At 36.0% G+C, this 22716-nt stretch overlaps 1 long non-coding RNA gene across 1 annotated transcript; it reads right to left on the bottom strand.

The window, feature by feature from the left end:
* Positions 1-1293: 1293 nt before the first annotated feature.
* On the bottom strand, positions 1294-18755 carry LOC141577108 (uncharacterized). The gene is made up of 2 exons (XR_012505706.1): positions 17669-18755; positions 1294-5768 (listed from the first exon to the last, which is right to left on the bottom strand). It is a non-coding gene; the product is annotated as an uncharacterized LOC141577108 (long non-coding RNA).
* Positions 18756-22716: the final 3961 nt, after the last annotated feature.

The raw sequence follows: 22716 nt of genomic DNA on the forward strand, positions 1-22716 counted from the left end.
TTAATACAAATCAACGAGGCCAAATTTGAATGGTTTCTTTTTAAATTTTACATTATCTTAACATAATATATGCTGACAATTTTAAAGAAAACGTTTCACAGGCCTAAAGTTTTCCTTGCATATAAACCAGGTATCTATATAAGTAACACCCTTTTTTGTTTAATTCTGGGATCAGAAAAGAGGATGACTTTTTAAAAACAACATTTATTACCAAGGTTTCTTCCTATTAATGGTATGTTCTAGGGATTTTAAAAGGATGCCTTTCCTACTATTTTGATTCTACTTGCTACGAGAGGAGAAAACACCATTCTGACCTTTATCATGATATGGTTCATGTTCACAGTTATTAAATCTATTTTCCTACTGAATCATGTGTTTCTCTGCTCCGTCTGCAATGCAAAGTGAAGTTTTCCCACTGCCTCATTAATTTAAATTATCGTCAAATATGCTTATGAGAACTAAGTAAAGAAACAGAATTTTCATCCTGACATGAGCTTTACTGGGCTTTTTTCCCCCAAGGCAGCATGTGCCCAACTATGTCTTCAATCTTTTAAAATATTAAGTTATTGCAATTTAGGGAGGAATGATTCCTCTGCATTTTCATACTCTCTTGGTGGTGGTTTTTAAACTGCTTTTATTTATGCCCCTTTTAATATGCAGAAATAATAAAGTTGTCAGTGTCCTCTTTTAAGCTGAGGGAGAAAAAACTATTTCTTAGAGATGTAAGTAGAAAGAGGCTTGAGTATCTGGATAGCTGTACCCTCACCCAGGTAATCCTCTAATGAAATGCTGTTCAGTGCTTGAGTACGTAGCATAGTTCTTACCTTAACCACCCTGTGACTTTGGGGAATAACCTTCCATCCTCCTCCGATTGCCCAACTGTGACAGTGGGAATATTCCTATGATATTTGCTGGCAATCAGGAATACTGAAACAGCAAACAATGAAATCGACAGCAATGTAGGACAGCCAAGCTTCCTGGGCATTTGGGTCTTACAAACTGAAGCCCAGAACAGATGTGCAGTAGCGGTTAGGTCAGTAATTACTGAGGGTGTTTTCTAGACGGAGTCTGCTGCTAGACGCTTAAAAGCCCCTCCCTTGAGAACATCAGATTGAAGAAAGGTCTAAAGTGGAGGTCTGTGACCTAGTGAGGATGATGAGGGACCCGGAGTCCATTGGTTTAGGTCCTAAATATAATTCACAAAAAGATGTGTCTTTCTACTCTCACAACCAGAAGTGGGACTACAGCCCTCACTTCAGTGGTCAGTGATAATTCCACAGCCCTGCAGCTAGGTTTTTTTTTTTTTTTTTTTTTTTTTTTAATGGTTTTCCAATCTACTAAATTCAAAAATTGATAGGAGATTTAGGAGTAGTATCCACATAGGTAAGGTTTCTATTTTCCTGGTTTCTTTAGTGGTTTTCCGCACAACCTCCAGGGAGCTGAGGATTCTTTTCTTGATATTTCATGTTGGGAATGAAGCCATCCAATCAGAGGTAGTGGGGCTGCTGGGAACTGTTGTGAGATATCTACTGAGGTCCAACGAATATGGTTAAGTAGCATAATTTTATAAAACTGGCCATTTTATTTCAAGAAGAAAAAGCAAAGCAGGATGGAAAATGTCTTGACATTTTATAATGTTTTTAATCTGGGTTTGTTGCTGGTGACCATATAAATACTATTTATCCTTAACAATTCACATATTTTTTTTAATGTAGCAAAAAAAAAAAAAAAGAAAGAAAGAAAAAGAAAAAGAAGAAAAAGAAAAAAAAGAAAAAGGAAAAAAAGAAAAAAAGAAGAAAAAACAAACAAACAAAAAAATAACACAGCCCTGCAGAGAATGAGATAGGAATAAAAACCAAAGAAGCAAAATCTTAAAATGTAAAGGAGCTTTCATATGCTGTTTTCAGTCAATGGAGCAAATGCCCTGATGCATCTTAATGGATTTTAATAGTTAACAGTTTTACAATATTCTTTTTTAACTTCCCGGATGCTAGTTAAGGGTGAAATGGGAACCAAGCATGAGTTCTTCTGTGAATTAGTTTATTAGTCTTTCCACTGCACCATATATCTTTATAGTTCTACTATTTAATAATGACTGAATTCTAAATTATCTATTATCTATCTATTCACCTATCTGTGATCTATATGTCTCATTAATTTATACACTGGCTTGCTTCAGAAAGGGTTTAAGTTGGCTTACAAAAATGGACACAACTCAATGAGATTTTAAACATTTAATATATGAAGTAAAAGGAACATCAATTTGGGAAAAATAAGCTAACACCATGATGGAAAGTAATGGACAAAATGCATGCTGCGATACTTTTCCACTAGCTAAAGATAAGCCGTTCATTAGGATCTATGATTCCTGCTTTGCAAAGAAAGACACCCGGATCACATGATCACATCAGTGTGAATCAGATAGCTGGAGTATTGGTTACCATGGATCACAGTTACCATAAATAAGAATGAGCTAGCTGTTTAAGAGAACATCAATACTTTCTGACAAATTTGATAAACTGTTCTCTTGAAGAAAATGGCACCTCTCCAAAAAAATAAATTGCAAGTAAAATCATCTCAGTGCCATTGCTCTTTTCTGACCATATGTTCTGTCAGAACCTAAAAAGAAATGAAGTAGAACACGTTTTTTCATCACAGCTTTGTGAAATTATAAGCAGATCTTTTGTAATATTCTAACTCAAAACACAAATATAATTAAACTCCTGCCTTACTATAATTATACCAGTATATTTAAGAATAGTTTTAGGTAAAGTCACAGTAGGTAGTAAAATTGCTGCCACACCATATCCTTTTCTTACTGAAGTTTGAAATTCTGTCATTTTAAGGTGTGAGGTCTGAGGTATTTGGAATGTTCTAAAGGTAGCAGGGACATCAGAAGTCAGGAAGATCGGTGATTAAGTCTACAGTCACAGATAGCAATCATCTAAAGATCATACATTTTAGAACTAAGCCCAATTTATTTGCTTAAACTGTACATAGTTTCTTTAACTATTCTTTGAATACAGTTTATTGTGCCTCCCAAAATGAGAGATTTATAGAAAGAAAACTATAGCTCCAATTAGATCTGTACCATTTCTAGGTCAAGCCCACTAATGTTACATATATGGAGAGAAGACTGCCTCATTATTTATTGTAAAAACATCACAGGTCGGTGAAAGCAAAATGCCTTTATGTTGGATCACTCAGAAGCTCAACATTATTATTCCACCAAGAGATTGATTCAAATCAGCCATATTGTCATTGTGCTATGTTTTAGCTGTGGCTTTCCTTAGGATCCAGATTCACGTTTGGGTTTTTCTTAATGTTTATTTTGTCTCATATTTCATTTCAATAGTCCTTTTGGTTAGGTAAACAACTTTTCTGTCAAACACATTCTCCCCAGAACACATGAGATAGACTATCCCATTCAAAAGGCACTCATGTAGGAATCATAAGTCATAGACCAAGAAGTCAAATTCCATTTTTAAATCAACTTGGTGGAAAATTTTTCATTTCCCATGAGAGATCAAGGTAAATGGTTTCCATGTGGCCTCAGTCATCAATCGTCCTCCTAAGATTTCAATTTCCTTAAAATTACCAGTTCATTCTGATGATAGAACTTGTTTCTACACAAATCAGTAGACATGGGAGTTTTGAGCTGGTTCGGTCTCAGGAGTTTCATTACTACATATCAGATACTTACAGTGAGGAGACAGGCCATCTATGAAATATTCTCCACCACTCTCCACTTCTCCACCATTCCTCAGAAAACCATCAGCAACCAGAGCCCTCACTTTATTGAGAGATCAGAATCATCCTTCCTCCACCTATCAAATCGCCTTCTTTGTTCCATGCAGCACTGGGGACTACTGCTAAGCAGCTCTGGAATGACCCTCCTTGAAAGTAAATTTTACCTATTGCCTTATTTTAAATAGTTTAGAAAGTAAAATAATTCTTTTAAGAATTTAAAATATTTTTCTATTTACTGACTTCTTTGTGATGGTCCTGATACTGCTTTCCTTCTTCAAAAATGTCCTCTTTTTGACATCCCTCTTGGAATATTTTTTTCTTCCCATCTAGCAACTTATTATTTTTACTAATGAGATAGAAAGAAGAGAGGTGATCCTTACACCTTTTCATCTTGTGCTAAAAGAGATTGCCCAATCTGTATTCATAGCACCAGTAAATGGGAAATATTTTGGTCAAGGTGTGAAACAACACAACAGATATCTGCATGTTACTAAAATGATATGTTTCCATACCAACTATTGGAATTCAAACTATAATCCTCTTTGCCTACTCTGTACACACACACACACACACACACACACACACACACACACACACACACAAACACACACACACCCCTTATCTCCCATCTTTAAATCTAGAATATTTATTACACATCTATATGGAAAACCACCTATTTTTAACACTTATTCTACTCTGGATGCATAAACCAGGAAGCATTGCCAGAAATGGTAACATGAAGTTAGCCTGTCATCCCAATCTCTTTCAAAGACGTTGCTAATTAGGAAAAATATGAACAATGTCAGTATGGCTCCTTTTTGCAATCATTATACCCAAAAAGCCATGAACGAAGTATCTCAAATCACACAGTCACAGGTATACATCTTCTTTATAATAATACAAGTCTACTCGTTTGAAAGTATGGGCTTTATAGATACATATCTCAACTGTAGGTTTGGGTGCTGTATCATCCATCTAGGATTCTGTTAAGAATAGATGCCACACTGAAACTGAGCAATCTGAAGAGGGAGTCTAATAAAGGGGTGATGTACAAAGGGATGGTGTTTAATCTGAAGCTAGCAACTGAGAGAGCTGCCATCCCTGGGTCAGAAGGGGAAGAGTAGAAAACAGTGACTCAGACCTGGGACTCGAAGAGGGCATTGGCACGGAGAAGGATCGCTGAGAGAAAGTTTGACCTCCAGTAGAGGGGAGGCAGCCAACACTCAGGAAGGGAGCCTAAGGAATATATAGCCTAGCCTCACTCTACTGTCCATGCTTCTCATTGGCTGAACCCAACCTGAACCCAGAGGATGGGGAACCTCTGGTCTAAACTCAGCATCCTGGGCATAGAGTGGGTTGGAAAGAGGTGGAAAGTGGAACTAGAGGGAATAAATGGAAAGGATTCAGCACAGTTGCTACTCTTCAAAATGGTGACCATCTGAGGCAACATGGCAGGCACAAGGCACATCCTGCAGTCCGAAGCAGAGAATCTGAGCTGTAAATGGTAGTCCAGAAGTACGATGCTACAAGGAGTCTCTTCGGGATCCAACTTGCACAAGCTATCATCACACTTCATCAGTTTCTGAAGTCGTCTGTCTTCGCATCTCCCATCCAGCCTTTTATAGTCACGTGCATAGTAAATTCTCAGTAAACACTTGCGGAGTCACTGAGTAACTTTCCTCCCCTGCCACCACTGCTAGACTTTTATCTCATGTGGGTTTCTGTCAGCAGTGTTTCAAAATTCCAAGAACAGTCATGTATCCACATGCAATGGTATGCCAGACTTGGACAAATAATATAGAATGCTGTATTTTAACAGTTATGGACAAGGTGGTGTGATTGCTGCTATATCCAAGAGAAGTAAGGTTACCAGCAAATCGCCTCTGTCAAATGAATTCACTTAGAAAATCCTCGTGGAATAGTTTGTAGCTTTACGGTGACGCTGTCTCACAGAGTTAAAATGATACAGATTGAAATGCTCAGTAGCAATTCGGAAACTTTTCCTCTTCTCAATTTCTCTAAGAAGAAAAAAATAAAAAGTATTGCCTGTGAGTTTCAGGGGAATACTGACACAAGAACACCTTTTTCTGCCACATAAAGATGAACTGCCATTTGAAAATTGTGGCCTCAAATCTGAAGCACCCATGTGGTATTCTGAAAGCCAGGTAAGTCCTGTTCTGACGGAAATGTGCATGCTTCACTCTTCTGCAGAATATATTACATCCGAGAAAAGGGTTCATTTTTCTCTAAAATTTCAGCATCTCTGGTGACCTATGCAAAAAAAAATCTCCATCGGGTAGTGCAATTAAGGGCTACACATAAGCACGCAGCTGTATTACTTTTTAGGCACAGAAGCAAACTTTTTATGTTCTGGTAGCTAATTAAGATAAAGATTTGCTTGGCAGGCAATTTTGCTTCCTTGACATCTTTTATATTGAAGTCACTCTGACTTACAGAGCATCCTGCGTTTTAGTCACTGACCCATAAAGTACAGATGAGAGCTGGTAAAAGGATAACAACATACATTCCGAATAACTTGCTGGGAAAAGCCTCAAACTTGAAAGACATTTTAATAATAATTCACCAACCAATTCCATTAGTCTTAAAGACTAGAGAAGCACAAAGAGAAAATTTGAATTACACGGCCCCTCCTGCTATGATTTCAAGACATTTCGAGCTAAATTTAAACCTTTTGGATGTGATAGCATGCTGGGTTTTTTGAGCCAGCAAAATACAAGACATTAATAATAAAACCCAATTAATCATAAACTATATTTCTGTACTTCACACTTTGCTCCTGGTAAGTGTCATTCATATCTCAACACTATATTTTAAAAGCTCTCTTCATGTGAAGAAATACACCAAGCAAAGGTAATTTAAACTGGTTTTATGATACCATAATGAAATCTATTTTTTTAAATGATGTATTTTTTTTAATTGGCATCAACTTCAGCCTTTTTTAATATCTTCATGGTATGCATTTTCTCTTCACCCATACTCCATACACAATGCTAGCAGGCTCTGTGAGGGAATTTATTTGTTTCTGACCACTTCCTTAAATTATAGATTTATTTGGGGTTTTTTTGCATGTATATTAATTTCCTGGGAATGCCATAACAAAGCACCACAAACTAGGTGGTTTAACCAATAGAGGTTTATTATCTGACAATAAATTCTAAAGGCTAGAAGTCTGAGCTCAAGACGTCTGCAGAGCTGGTTCCTTTGGAGGGCTCTGAGGAAGAATCCGCTCCACGCCTCCCTCCGGGTTTCTGGTGGTCTGCTGGCAGTCTGGTATTCCTTCTGGGCTGTAGCTGTCTCACCTCAATTTCTGCCCCTGTCTTCACAGGACATTGTCCCTGGGTGTCTGTGTCCAAGTTTCTCCTTTTTATAAGGACATCAGTCATTGGATTGGAGGACCACCCTAACTCCAGTGTGACCTCATTTTAACTTAACTAATTATATTTGCAACGATCCTAATTTTCAAATAAGGTCACATTTGGAGATAATGGAAGTTGGCACTTCAACATATGATTTGGGGTGGGGGGACACAGTCCATCCTCTGATAGCATGTCTGGTCATTAACTTCAGTCTTTCTTCTTTATTTTTGCCTAAGTTCCTATACTTTTAATTACTTTACTTTCAAGTTTACTAATGAATTTCTACAGCAACTATTCTTGCTTTTAAGCCTGTTCACTGAATTTTTTCTTGTTCTCTGTTTTACATGTTCTTTTCTCTATATGCTCTTTGTTTCATCTCCTATTTCTATTCTCATTATGTTCATTTCCCTTTAAATACTTGAACACATTGAGCATAAATATAGAGGCTTTCTTAATATCTTATCTACTAATTCCTTCATTTTTTGGCCATTTGTGTCTTTTCCCTTGCCTACTTTTTCTCCTGTTAATGGGTTACATTTTTCTTCATTTTTGCATATCTTTGCATGTCCAGTAATTTTGGACATGGTGAATTTACGTTGATGAGGACTGGATATTATCTTCTTTTTTTAAAATTGAAGTATGGTCAGTTACAAAGTGTCAGTTTCTTGTGTACAGCATAATGTCCCAGTCATGCATATACATACATATATTCTTTTTCATATTCTTTTTCTTAAATGTTATTACAAGATATTGAATAAAGTTCCCTGTGCTATACAGAAGAAATTTGTTTTTTTAATCTATTTTTATATGTAGTGGCTAATATTTGCAAATCTCAAACTCCCAAATTTATCCCTTCCTACCCCCTTTCCTTTGGTAACCATAAACAATTGTTTGCTATGTCTGCGAGTCTGTTTCTGTTTTGTAGATGAGTTCATTATGGAGGACTGGGTTTTATAGTCTTCCGTTCAGGAGTGTTAAAGTTCATTCTGCCAAGTTGTAAAATTAACTGCAGAGCTGCTTGATCTTTCCTTGTTCCTCCGCTTCGTTAGGTCAGGTCTGGAGAAGCCATTACCCTAGGGTTACACTACATTACACAGGCACGACCTCCTACCATCCTCACCCCGCGTCCCAGATGCTGAATGACTACAGTTACTCTGTCTGGTTAAAATACAAAGTGTCTTCCATCCCTGTATAAGGTCTGAGAAGTGTTCAGATTACGTTCTTCCTGGATGTTCCTTTCCCAATCTCCCTTTCACCCTACACATATGAGGTGTGATATTCATCAACCCAATTAAGGGCATCCCTATGTGGATTTCTAGAGCTTTCTCCATGCAGTTCTGTGCTCCCTAACACTCTTCCTTGCAAATTGCAGCTCCTGATTCTTCCAAAACTGGAGTCCATCTCCTCAAATCAGTGGGACCACTGTGCCGTTCTTATGTTTCCACTTTCTGCACCATGATCCAGAAAGTGCTTCCACCCAGACAGCCAGGGCTTCCCTCCAGCTCCCTTCTTTTGTTTCCCTTATCTCAGGGATCACAATTCTGTGTTCTGAGTTCTAAAAACTATTACAATTTTGGTCCAGTTTTCTAAATATTCATGGCAGGAGAAAAAAAATCTGGATCCAGTTACTCTATCACAAACTTAGCAGAAGACTTAATGTGCATAGTGATAAACAACTTCTTGAATAGAATTTCTTCTTGAATGCTTAGAGCTTTTGTTTAATTTTATTTAATCAAAATCATGAAGGTAGTCACATACATTTTCCTCTAATATCTTAACTGTTTTACTTTTAACCATTAGATCCACAATTTATCTGAAAAATACTTTTTTTCTATGTGGTGAGTTAGGATCTAGATCTTTTTTTTTTCCCCACTTGAATACCAAATGGCCCAGTCTATTTATGAAAAACACTTTTTATGAATGAACTATGTTTGCTTTTACAAATAATGTGACTAGATATATCAGTTTAATTTGGGACCCTATTCTGTTCTATTGATTTATTTGTCTATTTGTGAACTTCCACCACACTCCAAATTACTATAGCTCCGTAATAACCTAGATATATAGTGTAGGTCCTTTAGTTTTGTTTTTTACCAGATTGCCTTGGCCATCTTTGACCCTTGGCATTTCCTAGTGAATTTTAAATTCAGTTTAGTGGTTCCTAAAATAAACAAACAAGCAAATCCTGATACTATTTTTTTATTGCAATATTATTGGATTTTAGATTTATATGAAAATAATTCAAATCTTTACCATAATGAGGCTTCCAAAACCTCATGAAATATTTCAAAATTTATACAGGTGTCATTTCATGTCAATCAATTGGTTCTTGGATTTTAGGAAAAAGATTTTGCACATCATTATTTAGATATATTCTCAGGTATTTGATTTTTTGATGTTATTATAACTAATATCTTTCTTACAACTTTTTTCCTATACATTTGTTGCTGGTACATAAACAAGCTTTTTTTGTTTGTTTATAATCATTAGTAATAGTCACATTGCTCAATCTACTATTAACTTAACTCTACTACTATTAATATTTAAAAACTTACTTTGGAATTTCTACATATGTAATCATTTTGTTCTATAAATAATGGCATCTTTATTTCCTGACTAACTATCCTTACACTTTTTTTTCTTGTCCTATCTTATTAGCTAAAGGCAATTAAAATATTGAATAGAAAAGGTACCATCATCTTGTTCTTAATCTTGAGGGGATATCTTCAATATTTCACCACAGTGCATGTTTCTTCCCATAGGTTAACTATTCCTTTTGTCAAATTAAGAAAATTCCTTTCTATTTCTAATTTGCAAGAATTTGTTTGTTTGTTTTAATCATAAGTGTTGAATATAACCAAATGCTTTTTCTGTATCTTTTGATATGATTCATGACCTTCATTTTTTATTCAAAAATGTAGTTTTATTCAATTATGTTGATCAGTTTCTTAAAAATATATATTTAGCTAGCTAGAATAAACCCCACATGGTCTTGAGATAGAACTTTCTAACGTTTGTTAAAGCATCATCTCAGACAAATTGATCATGAACATATGTTAAAGTTTGTCTTGAAATTTGACACAAAGACAGGAGCTTATGAACATGTCAATTCATACAGCTGCCCTGAGAAGGACATTCTATACAGTAAAATGGCTATATAATAGTTGTTGAGATTGGATAAAATATAACACAATGGCTAATTTAAAATTATGGGGCTCTTCCTAAGTTTGAACACTGTTAGAATTTTAGGTGGGGCTCTTCGGTTTATTAACATTCATCAGAGAATTGCTGGAGGACTTTATCAGGAGTGGTAATTACTCCCAGAAGGAATGTCTAATCACATTAGACCATAGCATTCTTTCAAGTTTTGGACAGTTCTTTTAGGTGTCAAGCAAAGCATCTGTTTATTAACTAAGAGAGTCATGAATACCTATGAAACTTACCTAAGATTTAATACAGTTGTAGAACAAAAGAACTGTTTCACAATGGAAGTCGAAAGGGCTAATGGTGGAAAGAATGAATATACTATTTACTGGTGCCCTTCTGAGCCCACCTGGTCTCCACACTGTGGTACACTACTTGCAAATCTGGTTATTTGGCATAAAAGGATAATCACGTGTGGATCACGTGTAGAGCTATTAAGATGATAATTGTAACACGAACTATACCAAAAATAAGTAAGAAAATGAGAGAGGGTGGGAAGGAGCTAGAAAGGAAAAGTTTAGCAATGTTTATCAGCAATGAAATTATATAATTAGGATCCATCAGTAAAACTAACTCTCAGCAACCATTCAAATGACTATTACACAATGTTTTCATTATCATTAATGTTACCCATACATTGTTAAATGAACTACAAAAAGCAGATTCCAATACTATATATTCTCATTAAAATAATGTATACACAAATAGAGCGTATAAAAATCTTCTATATAGGAACGTGGAAGGGCTATGTTAAATTATTTCTAGGATGGTAGATTATTTTTATTTTCTCCCTTTTGATTTCTTTATATCTTTCTTAAATACGTTTTGCTTAAATAATAATAAGAAAAAAATCTTATAATAATGTATTTTTCTGCAGTTAGACACAAATACAAACTTCCCATACTATTTCATAAAAGCCTCTAAAATTCCTTCAAAAAGAAGCTTTCCTTGATGTAAAGCAATTCTATTACATGCTTTACTGAATGTATACTAAAAGGCCCAGAGAGGTACTCCCTTTAACTTCTGTCTTATTTCCTACACCACCTTCTTGAGAACACAGCTGAGTGCGTTTATATTCCAAGCATGCCTGCCACAAGTAGCACACATTATTTCACCATAGCCCACGGCATTCTTTGTGCAAATCTGCTGTCAAGTAACCTACCAAATGCAATTTATCCAGTCCTCTTTATAGTTGCTGGAGGTTCTAGAATTATAAAGTCACTGGCCATACTCTCCAGAGCAAAACTTTGTTAGAATCTGCCTGTACCAAAAGGGACAGGCTTAAGAATGCAGTGGGCCTAAGTGTCATCTTGTCAGTGATAGCAACAGTCTGAAAAGCAAAGTTAATAACAAGTAGATGCATGCTTGAGTGAGTCAATCAGATTCCTACTATATGTTTGAAGACTGTGATACCAAAACACAGCAGCCAGCTGTCCATCTGAAAGCCACAGCTTCTACAGAGTGCTGGATTTCATCAGCTTCTTTCATTCTGGTAGGACTTTAATCAGAAAAAATTCCTACTGACATGTTCATTAAGAACAAGATTGACAATACAATAAAAAAAATGAGCAAAAGATTTGAACAGAGACTTACCAATTAGCATATTAAAAGCATCCTAGCCTTTCAAACACAAGGAAATGAATATTAAGCACATGTTATCCTCACCAAAACTAAAACGATGAGCAATACCAAGTGTTGGCTAGGATGTGAAGTAGCAGCAATCATCATATTCTGCAGATGGAAAGGAAAACTTACATAACTACATTGGAAAACTGACAGTAGCTACTAAAGTTCAACAAATGTATGCCTTGTGACACAGAAATTATCCAACTCAGTATATAATTGGCAGAATTCTGTACGTATGCACATCAGAAGACCAGCACGTGAATGTTCATCAAAGCACTATGGTACCTCCTATTCCCATTTCTAAACATGCACTGCAGCATTATTTACAACAGCCCAAACTTGAAACAATGCAAATATTTATCAATCCAAATGTGTATGAATTTTGCTATATTCATAGAATGGAATACCATTCAGTGATGAAAAATTAATGAATTACTGCAGCATTCATCAAAAAGAATGATTCTCACAACAACAACAAAAATCTTCCTTATTGATGAATGTTAATCATATTATTATAGATTTTATTTCTTTTTATGTATATGTTTGTTGTTATTTGATTGTATGTTAATCATGTTGTTATTGATGTTGGTGATGAATGTGAATCACAATGTTAAATCATCAACATTAAACATAATGTTGAATAAAAGAAGCCAAATGTGAAATAGACATAGCATATAATTCCATTTGTATAGAATTCAAAAATAAGCAACGTTCAATTATGGTGTGAAAAGTAATAGTAGGTACTCTCTGGTTGGAGGAAGAATTTCTGGAAGGAGGCATCTGCGATTTTTTTCCATAGATTTGATCACTTTATGAAAGTTTTTAATTTGTGCATTTCATTGAATTGATGTCTCAGGCAGTAAAAGTTTATTTAGAACATTTTTTAAATGTGTAAAAATTAATCCATGGTATTAAAAATTTGAATAGTAATTATCTTTGGGGAGGGATCTGGGCAGTGCTTGGGAGCAGTCTGAAGTGGGTATCTAGAATGTTCATGATGCTCTGTTTCAGGACCTGAATCATGTTTACTTTAGTGTTTTCACTGTGATTTGTGAAATTTTATACTGATTTCAATTAAAATATGTATATTAATAATTGCTTAAGATACACATGAATTTGTGGAATTTTGTTGGTATGTGTGTTATATTTCACATTTTAAAAGTGCTTACACACAATAATATCACCTTAGTCCAATTTTTTCATACTGATGGGCAATAACGTGTCAACTGCACAATCAATATTAAATACTGTTTCTGCTAGGCTAGCTCTAAATCTGTATATGTATAGCAATAGGATGAGATTTTCTATCAGAAAATATTTGTTCCTTTATGCAAATAATATTGCAGGTGAAATATGATCTGGTAATCTCTGGCATCTGAAATCAGAGACGAAATTTGAGCCCAAGAAATTGAACTATTTACATTTCAATGGCTTGAAAATAAGTTTTGTAGTCTGTGACTCTGAAAGAAGGAACAGTATCTTAATTTTTAAAACAATACATATAGAGCTGGATGAAGGTAATTAATAGCTAAGTCTAAATTGTGGTTACAATCAGAATTTAAATCTTTCTTAATCTGCCTGGAATACTGATGAGTGAGACCATCAGAAGAGTCTCCCAGGAAATAAGAATCTACCTAAAAAGACCATTAGCACAAATATCGCAGGAATTTAGATTCGGTGTCTTCTGGTCCAGTGTCCCCCATCCTTCAAATCACTAGTTGAGCCCTAAGAGCAAAAATTGAGTAGACACCTATCCGCAAACACACAATAACAGTGATTCAAAGTTGCACCCTTTCTGGAATGATGTTGGTGGGAAGAAATTTCTCCTGCTTTGGAACAGAGATGCTGGCAGACTGCAATATTACTGGATGAAAACAAAAGGAACCATGACAAGCATTGCTGATGGCCTATTATGAGCACTAGCAGCTAAAGATAATGCACCAGCCAATGTTGGACAATGCTACCACTGGTCATCTCTGCTGAACTGGGAAGGTGGTCACAGCTTCAGCCTCCATCAGAGACAGCAGCAGTCACAGGAGCTGACTCAACGACTCAACGGTGAATCTCCCCGTGCATTTTGACAAACTATAGGATACACATACCACTTTCCTAGAGGCTGAGAGAACTTGAGTATATGAAGCCCATATATGAAAGGTCAATTTGAAAAAGATAAAAAATTGAAATAATTTATTTTATGAAGATAATCCTAGAGTCTTTCAGAAATTGGTGAGGGAGGCTGGAGGGACAAAGAGGATTTTGGAGATTCCTTAATTGTGGAGAGTTGGAAGGAAGTTAAGATTATTAACATTAACTTAATCTTATTCAATCCTAAAGCCAATATTAGAAAACAGACCATATCACTAATGAAAATGAGCAACTTGATTTTATAGATTTTTCCTCCATTATCTAAACTTTGCCTGCTTCCTGATTATATAAATAAAAGTTAGAGCTCATCATTCTCTTACATATTACACCTACTAGAATTCTTAAGCTGAAGCTTTTTAGATCTTTCCTCATTGAAATTCAACTTTTTAAACACAATACAGCACAAAATAATATCAAATGCTACATGCACAGCATGACATAGCCAAGGAAGGGACCATATAATCCTTTCTCAATTATACTGCTCAGATTCAACCCGAGTCAGAAATCTGAAACATCGTGGCACTTTGGAGCAAGGCTCCAGAATCTGAAAAGACACAAAATCTAATTAAAGTCTTGGCTCTTTTGCCTTCATTGTTTGTTAACCTGGAAATACCAATGCCTAACTTCTAAACTTCCAAAGAAATATTGAAGAAAGTAAAATTCTGAGGGAAGAGTGCATCTGGATAAGACCGTGGCTAGAATATTGGCATCCAACTCTTCCCTCCCAGAACCTAAATGAAAGGGCTTAACAAAAAGTAAAAACAATGGAAAATCTACATCAGCATCAGACATGGCAGAAGTGTACCGATGACACGCTGTGAAATTAGTGGAATTTCTAATAGAAATCTTCCAATTGGGACCAGAATAAAAGATTTGTCTAGTCCCCAACTTTTGATCTCCCAAGGAAGGAAGGGAGTGAGAAAATGCCTAGAGATTATCTGGGCAGAACTGCAGCATCTTCCTAAAACATGAAGGAGAAAGGGCTGGACAAGAGGATGACTGGTCCTTCAGTGGAGGAAAGTGCCTGCTGGATCTCTTGCACATTGTGGGTCAAAACAATGGGAAAGGGATGCCACGGGAGGTCAAGTGTGGCCAATGACAGACAAAGTCAGTGGCAGCAGGGCTGTTTCCTGATGCAGCAGAACCTCATCTGACAGCAAGAGTCACCTTTGATTGCCCCAGGAGGGGAGAAGACAGAGCTTGAGTGGAAAGTAAAAATGCCCACGGGTGTAGTGCCAGATGCCCAAACTGCCCGCACTTCCATCTTTTTCTCTACTTCCTTCAAGTTATAGACTCACAGGATTGGTCATATAAACTGATATTAATGTATGTCCACAAAAAGACTCACACCAGAATATAGCAGTGTTATTCACAGTTTTTCCAGCAGGAAACAACGTAAAATGCCCATCAAAAGGGAATGGATAAACAAATGGTGTTAGAGTCATCCAATAAAATGATGTTCATTGATATAAAAAGCAAGAATACTGACACATGCTATGACATAAATAAACATAAAAACTTTATCTTATAAAGATGTACACACCAGATCATGCATTTTGTGAGGACATCTATTTTTATGAGGTTCAAGAGCAGGAAGAAATAACCAAGAGAGATAGAAATCAGAATAATGATTGTCTAAGTGGAATTGCCTGATTGGGGGTATAGAGAATTTGGGAGGTGATGGTAATGTGTTATGTCATGTTATTTACATGGGTATGTCCATTTGTGAAAGCTCATTTAATTTAATCCCTAATATGTGTGCATTTCAAAACGTGTAAATTTTACCTCAATTTAAAAAAAAGAAACTCTCTGAATTCTGTTATTCAATTTCATGTCCTTCAATGTTTAACAAATCTGTGCATGGCACCCCTCTAATATTGTAAAGTGATAAGAGTATGCATTTTCCTGTGGGTTCATTTTAAACTTGACTTATTTCCATATCCTTCTTTTTTATTGGACAAATTTCTCCTTTATTTAATTCTGGGGGGTGTGTGTATGTGTGCATGGGTGTGAGTGTGGATGTGGATGTGAGGGCAGAGCCAAAGGGATGATTCTGGATCCACTGTATGATGAGACATTTTCTTTTCCCTTTTGTTTTTCTAAAATCAACTCTTTTATCCTTTAATCTCAGTCAAAACACTACAGGGAAATGGCCAAAGATGAACAAAACTGGCTTTTCTGTTGACTGCGCCTATCCAAAATAAAGCTGCTTCCTTTGGGCTAAACTAAGATCACAAGATAAGAATTGTTAATTTAACTGCTTCAGTGACTTTTCATGAACAGAATGCTTAATAAACGTAGAAAGAAAAAGAGCTTCTATTTTATCTTGTTATTATCTTATTCTCGTTATTCTAAGAGACCCATTTATAGGGTGACTTCATATAAAAATAAACAGTAAGGTAATCATTTCAACCCTATCAACCTCAAGATAATTGAAAAAAAAATTCCTTATTCCTTGTTCTCCCTTTGTGATATTAAAAGTTTTACCTGCCCTGATATTACTCCAGTAACAAGTCCTGTAAGATAATATCTTCTGAAAGTAGATATCAAAAGAAAAACTTTTATGAAAAGAAGAAATACGAGTCATCCTTATTGAAGTTTCATGTTGAAAGGAAAATATGTCAATGAAAATTACCTAAAAGATCTAACATCACAAGACTAAACAATCCTGTGAAAGTTATTCCAACCTTCATTCAGCCTTGCTAAGTCCCTTTCTAAAGTATCCATATGGTCTAAGTACTGGCTCCACTGACGTACCTTCTCTGTCCCCACAACGTTCAATCAGTTGTTACTTCCTATAATCATACTTCTGACACCTTCCAGCATTCACACCCTTCTTTCCATTCCCGAAGTTGTCACCTAGTTCAGGTACACTTTTCATCTCCCCTGGATTCTTTTTAAAACTTCCTAGCTAGCTGGTCTCCACTGCTCTAATGCGCTAGGGTTAGCACTCTAATCTTGTTAAACACTGTATCAGTCCATTTGGGCTGAGATAACAAAATAACATAGAGTGGGTGGCCTAGGGACAATAGAAATTTATGTCTCACAATTCTGGAGGCTGGGAAGTCAGATCAGGGCCCCAGCAGATTCACTGTCTGGTGAGGGCCCACTTCTTGGTTCACAGCTGGCCATCTTTTTGCTGAATCTCACATAGTGAAAAGGTGAGGAATCTTTGGGATCTCTCTCTTTTTTAATGGCAGAACACAAACTTTTTTCTTGAAGTATAATTGACTTACAATATTGTGTTAGTTTCAGGTGTACAGCCTGGTGATTCAGTATTTTTCAGGTTATATTTCTCTATAGGTTATTATAAGATAATGGGTACAATTCCCTGTGCTATATAGTAAATCCATGTTGCTCATCTATTTTATATATAGTGGTTTGTATCTGTTAATCCCATACTCCTAATTTGTCCCTCCCCACTTCCCTCTCCCTTTTGGTAACTACAAGTTTGTCTTCTGTTTGTGAGTCTGTTTCTGTTTCATATATACATTCATTTGTATTATTTTTTAGATTCCACATGTAAGTGATATCATACAATATTTGTCTTTCTCTGTCTGACTTACTTCACTAAGTATCATATTTTCCAGGTCCATCCACATATCTCACATCTTCTTAATCCAATCATCTGTTGATGGGCACTTGAGTTGCTTCCATGTCTTGGCTATTGTACATAGTGCTGCTATGAACACTGGGGTGTATGTATCTTTTCCAATTACTGTTGTCATATTTTCTGCATATATACCCAGGAGTAGAATTGCTGGATTATATGATAGCTCACTTTTTGGTTTCTTAAATGTTCTCCATACTGTTTTCTATAGTGGCTCACCAATTTATATTCCTACCAACAGTGTACAAGGGTTAGAACACAACGTCTTTTAGTTCCTTTCACTGAGAAAACAAATATACATTTTTAACTTGGCATGGAGTTTTAGAGCATTGTTATCCATGCTTTAGGAGCAGTAGCTCCAATTTTCAGAAAGAAGAAATAATTATCAATGCTGATCCCCAAAGACTCTCAAGCCCAACACCAAGACTGCCTAGGGGTCTTCTGGAACATCTGAACTAGCTTTACGTCCTATATACTTTTAATATTGCACTGAACACCTGACACTATTGGCACCTACTTGTTTAGGAGACACGTATGTTGAGGGGATATGTGTCTTACGTGAGATCCTTCTTACAAGGGCACTAACTCCATTCTGAGTGCTCTTTGCTCATAACCTAATCACCTCCCAAAGCTGCTACCTCCAATATACCATCCTATTTGGGGTTAGGTTTCAACAAATGAATTTTGGAGAGACTCCAGTATTTACTCTAGAGCACACTTGCCTGACAACCTGAGGACACCTGCCTGGTAGAAACCTTCAGAAGTTCCTTTTTGCCCAGGAAACTCCATCTAGTCTTCAAAAACAGACACACAACTGGCCCAGATTTACCCAACCACCTTTGCTTTGCCTTAGTCCTCCATATATCCAACACTCTAAAACTTCTAATTAGAAAAGTAATCTATTCTGGAGAAACTCAAGTAATTAAAAAACTTGTCACTAAAAAAACTGTAGAGCTGTATGAAAACCATGACAAAGTGATTGGCTTTCCATGTCCCTTCACCCCATTTCTAAGTAGTAACTGCTGTTACCATTTCAGTGTGTATTCATCCATATTTTCATAAACAAAATACACCTACATATCGTATAGGGATTAAAATATGAAAGTAGATTTATGTTTGGGAACTTGCCTGTTTCCCATGTATCTTTTTTGACATGAATATTTACCCATCATTCATAATTTATCTTACTCTTTTCACAATTGTTTTTATTCTGTTAATAGGCTATACCATGATTTAGTTCATTGGTTCTTATGAGTGGAATTTGGACTACTTCCATTTTTAGCATTTTAATACAATACTTGATTGAATATCTTTGTATCTATATCTTACATGTACCTGTGTTAAAGTATCTGTAGAGTTTTCTCAAAGTGAATTAATCTAGTTAAGTGCCATGCTCATATTTATTTTGGGTGCTATTTTTACCCAATTGTTCTTTAAATAATCTGCAACAATTTATGCCCACTTCCCACCTCTCACCGTGACAACAGTGGGTAATATAAACTGTGTTAATCTCTCTAATGGGTGAGAACTGGTATGTCCTCTTTAAGTTTCCATTTTAAAAATCACGAGTGAGTTTGGACATTTTTGCTAACGTCAATAGATCATTATATGTCTCTTTTTTGAACTTCTTTTTAATACTCTGCCAGAACTTATGAAGTTGTTGGCCTTTTTCATATTGATTTCTATGAGTTTCTTGTGAGTTAATCAATTTCACAATTTTTCTATCATGTCAGATACAAATAATTTCCATGTTTTGTGAGTACATTTACACTCAAATGACTTTTTTTCCTGTTATTGCCATTAAAGTGATTTTACATCATTGAATTCATTACTCTTTAGTTTATGGAAGTGGTTCTGAAATAGTGTGCAGATAGGATGGCTAAAAATGCAGATTCCAGGAAAAGAAGAAATGAAGGTTATGCTGATTACGTGAAGGAACCAGATAGCTTTCCTTCTTTCTGTAGGCTCTGGAATAGTTTAAATAGATTAAAAGAATCATTCCTTTAATGTTAAGAAAGAATTGTCCTGGTCTTGCTATTTTCTCACTGTGTATATTAGCTCTTTGACAAGTATCTCATTTTTGTTTATTTCTTCGAGTTATTTTTTCTCCCTTCTGGTCTCAATATTGATTAATTTGCATTTTTCTGAAAAAGCATAAGTTTCATATGAGTTTTAAACTTATTTTCAAAAGTTTGTCTAAATTAATTTATTTTAATGTATAGGTTTATTTTTATATGTGTTTATGTGTGTGTCTATTTTACTTGTTCTCATATCTTGTCCAGTTGGGCAAGACTGTGGAGCAACTGGAATCCTCGTTCATTGTTGATGGGAGGGAAAAATAGCCTCAGGCAACTTGGAAAGCATTTCAGCAATATGTTATAATATTATAAGTGCGTATACCCCGCCCTGTGGTCTAACAATTCTGCTTCAAGGCACATGACTTAGGGTAACTGTGACAGTGATGCATTAAGATTATGAGAGTGTTCATTGCATCTCTGTTTCTAGCAGGCAAACAAAAACAAAAACTGAACTATTTCACCAGCAGGTAAATAAAAAACAGGAAGTTGGGATATGTTCACACACTAAAGTGATGTAAAACAGCAGCTAAAAACACATGAAACGGAACTATACCTGTCAAGATAGATAATTGTCAAAACACCCTCTTAAAGTTAATAGTCATTATTTCAAGGTGCGTACTTTGTGAGATAAAGCTTTCTGATTTCACCTTACCATGTTCGAGCGGCATGACCACATAGGCTGCTACCAACTAAATTTATTGTCCTGGCGATTTACCTCTAAGACTGAAGGCAGGAAGGAAATTTTCACGTGCATTCATTTTACTTTTCTGTTTTATTTTGAAGTCTTAAAATCAAAGTCCCCAAATATAGAGCATTGCCAAAAAATTTGGTATTCAGTTGAATGCTTACTGATAAAATTTTAACAGGAGATGAACTGAATTACTTCCTTGTCATTAGCATTCTGTTTGCTTCTGTAATGATTTCTGCATAATTTTATGTGCAGTAGCACAACTGCATGGAATATAAATACAAAATTGATAAGAAAATGCACTGTGGAAAAAGTCTGTTATTTCCAGTAAACAAGACTACGATTATTTTCATTTTCAAAATGAAAATACACTTTTTTAAAGCATATAAAGTAATGACTAGTCTTTTCTATTATTATCTTATTGAGAAACAATGACAAGTTAAAATAATTACTTAAGATGGAAAGAGCAGGACAATTGACACAGTGTCTTCTTTCTGGAGGTTTCCAGGTTCTAAAACTGCCAGAGATACTTTTAGCTTGGCGCTTTAACAAGCATAAAAGGTCATTAATCCAAGGTCATAACAGCAAACTTCCATGGGAGAATAATCAGTCATGTAGAAATGATTTAAATGACCACAGAAGCACATGCTAATTTAGCTTGGTGTTTTGCATGGTCCCCGTTGACCACTTTTCTACGCATTATAGCAATGCTTCAGAAAGCTCACCTCTGGACGAGGGGAGATGCATTTTAATTTTCAAACTTTGTTAGGTACAGAAATAAAGAGGGAACCACCACGATTACCACAAAGCACACACACACAACTCCTGAAAGCTGTGCGCCTACCTTAGTTTGAAAAACTTGCGCACAAGATCCTCTGACCCCATTTGGGGTCATATTTCAAGAATTTAGTTCTGTATAAATTTCAGAGTTGCCCCTTATTAGCTGTATGGTACCATACTTTTCCCCTCCTTTGCTCTAAAATAGAAGCAAAGATAATTACCTCTCCCAGGTTTGCGGTGGGAAGGAAAGTTTCATCTTTTTTTCTACAGCATCCAGTAGGGTGGCAAACAGTGTGTCATGTCCCCCACATGGTAGCCTTTTTGTTAGAAGTGGTACAAATCACTAACATGCAGTGATAAATATTAACCACTTTTCCTTCTTTACACTTAGCTCCATTTAAAAACATTTACTAACTTCTACAATGTATTAGACACTGTGGTCAGTGAATAAGAAAGAGTTTGAGCCCCCAAGAAATTCAATGTCTTAGTAGGAATGATGAAAGTTAACATAACTGTACTATAATAAATAAGTTACAGGAATTTCCAACAGTAAGGAAACTTAATCCACCAGAGTGATCAACTGAAGGTTTCAGGAAGAAAGGAAAACCTTAGCTGAGTGTCAAAGGATAAACAAGAACAAGCTAGATTTTTTTAAACTGAAAAAGATGTTCCAGGCAGAGAGCTAAACATATATGTTTGAGAAATATAAACTCTTTAGTTGGGTAACAAGGGCAAAGAGTGAAATCTCAGTCACAGACCATGGAAATGAAACTCATGAGGTGGGCAGGGCCAGGTCACAGTGACTTTATATGAAAGGGGCAGAAAGCCAGCATCCTTAGACAATTTTTTTTTAAGGTCTGGTTTATTTGGGATAGCCTTTTCTGGTTAGTGGATGGATTTCAGAAAGGTCAAGCTTGGAAAATGGGAGCTCAATTAAGGAGTTATCATAAAAGTTCAGGTAAAAGAGGTAATGAGAGTCTCAGAGATGGTGTGTCAGGGCAAGATTCTACGAATCTTTAGGAAGTTAAATTGGGAAGACTTGGATGAGTGGTTTAAGGAAGAAGAAAAAGGCTAAAATGACTGTCAGAATTCATGCTTGGGTGTCTGGGTGGCTGAAGATTACTAAGCACAGATCTGAAGAGCAGATGACAGAGATAGAGAGAGAGAGAGAGAGAGAGAGCCAGATTTGGGCAGAGGAGATGATGTGTTAAGTTTTCGGAGCCTTGGGAGAGTCAGGATGGTAGATTTTGAGAATATCGGCATATGTGCAGGAGGAAAAAGAGAAGAAAAGAAAAATGGACACAGTACCTACAAAGAGAAAGACAAGAAGTCCTCTTATAAATCCTGAGGAAAAGCTTCCCACTAAAATCTGGGACAAGACAAGGATGCCCACTATCACCACTCCTATTCAACACAGTCCTGGAAGTCCTAGCCACAGCAGTCAGGCAAGAGAAAGAA

Source organism: Camelus bactrianus, chromosome 1 (genome assembly GCF_048773025.1).
Source record: "Camelus bactrianus isolate YW-2024 breed Bactrian camel chromosome 1, ASM4877302v1, whole genome shotgun sequence".
Taxonomy (NCBI): domain Eukaryota; kingdom Metazoa; phylum Chordata; class Mammalia; order Artiodactyla; family Camelidae; genus Camelus; species Camelus bactrianus.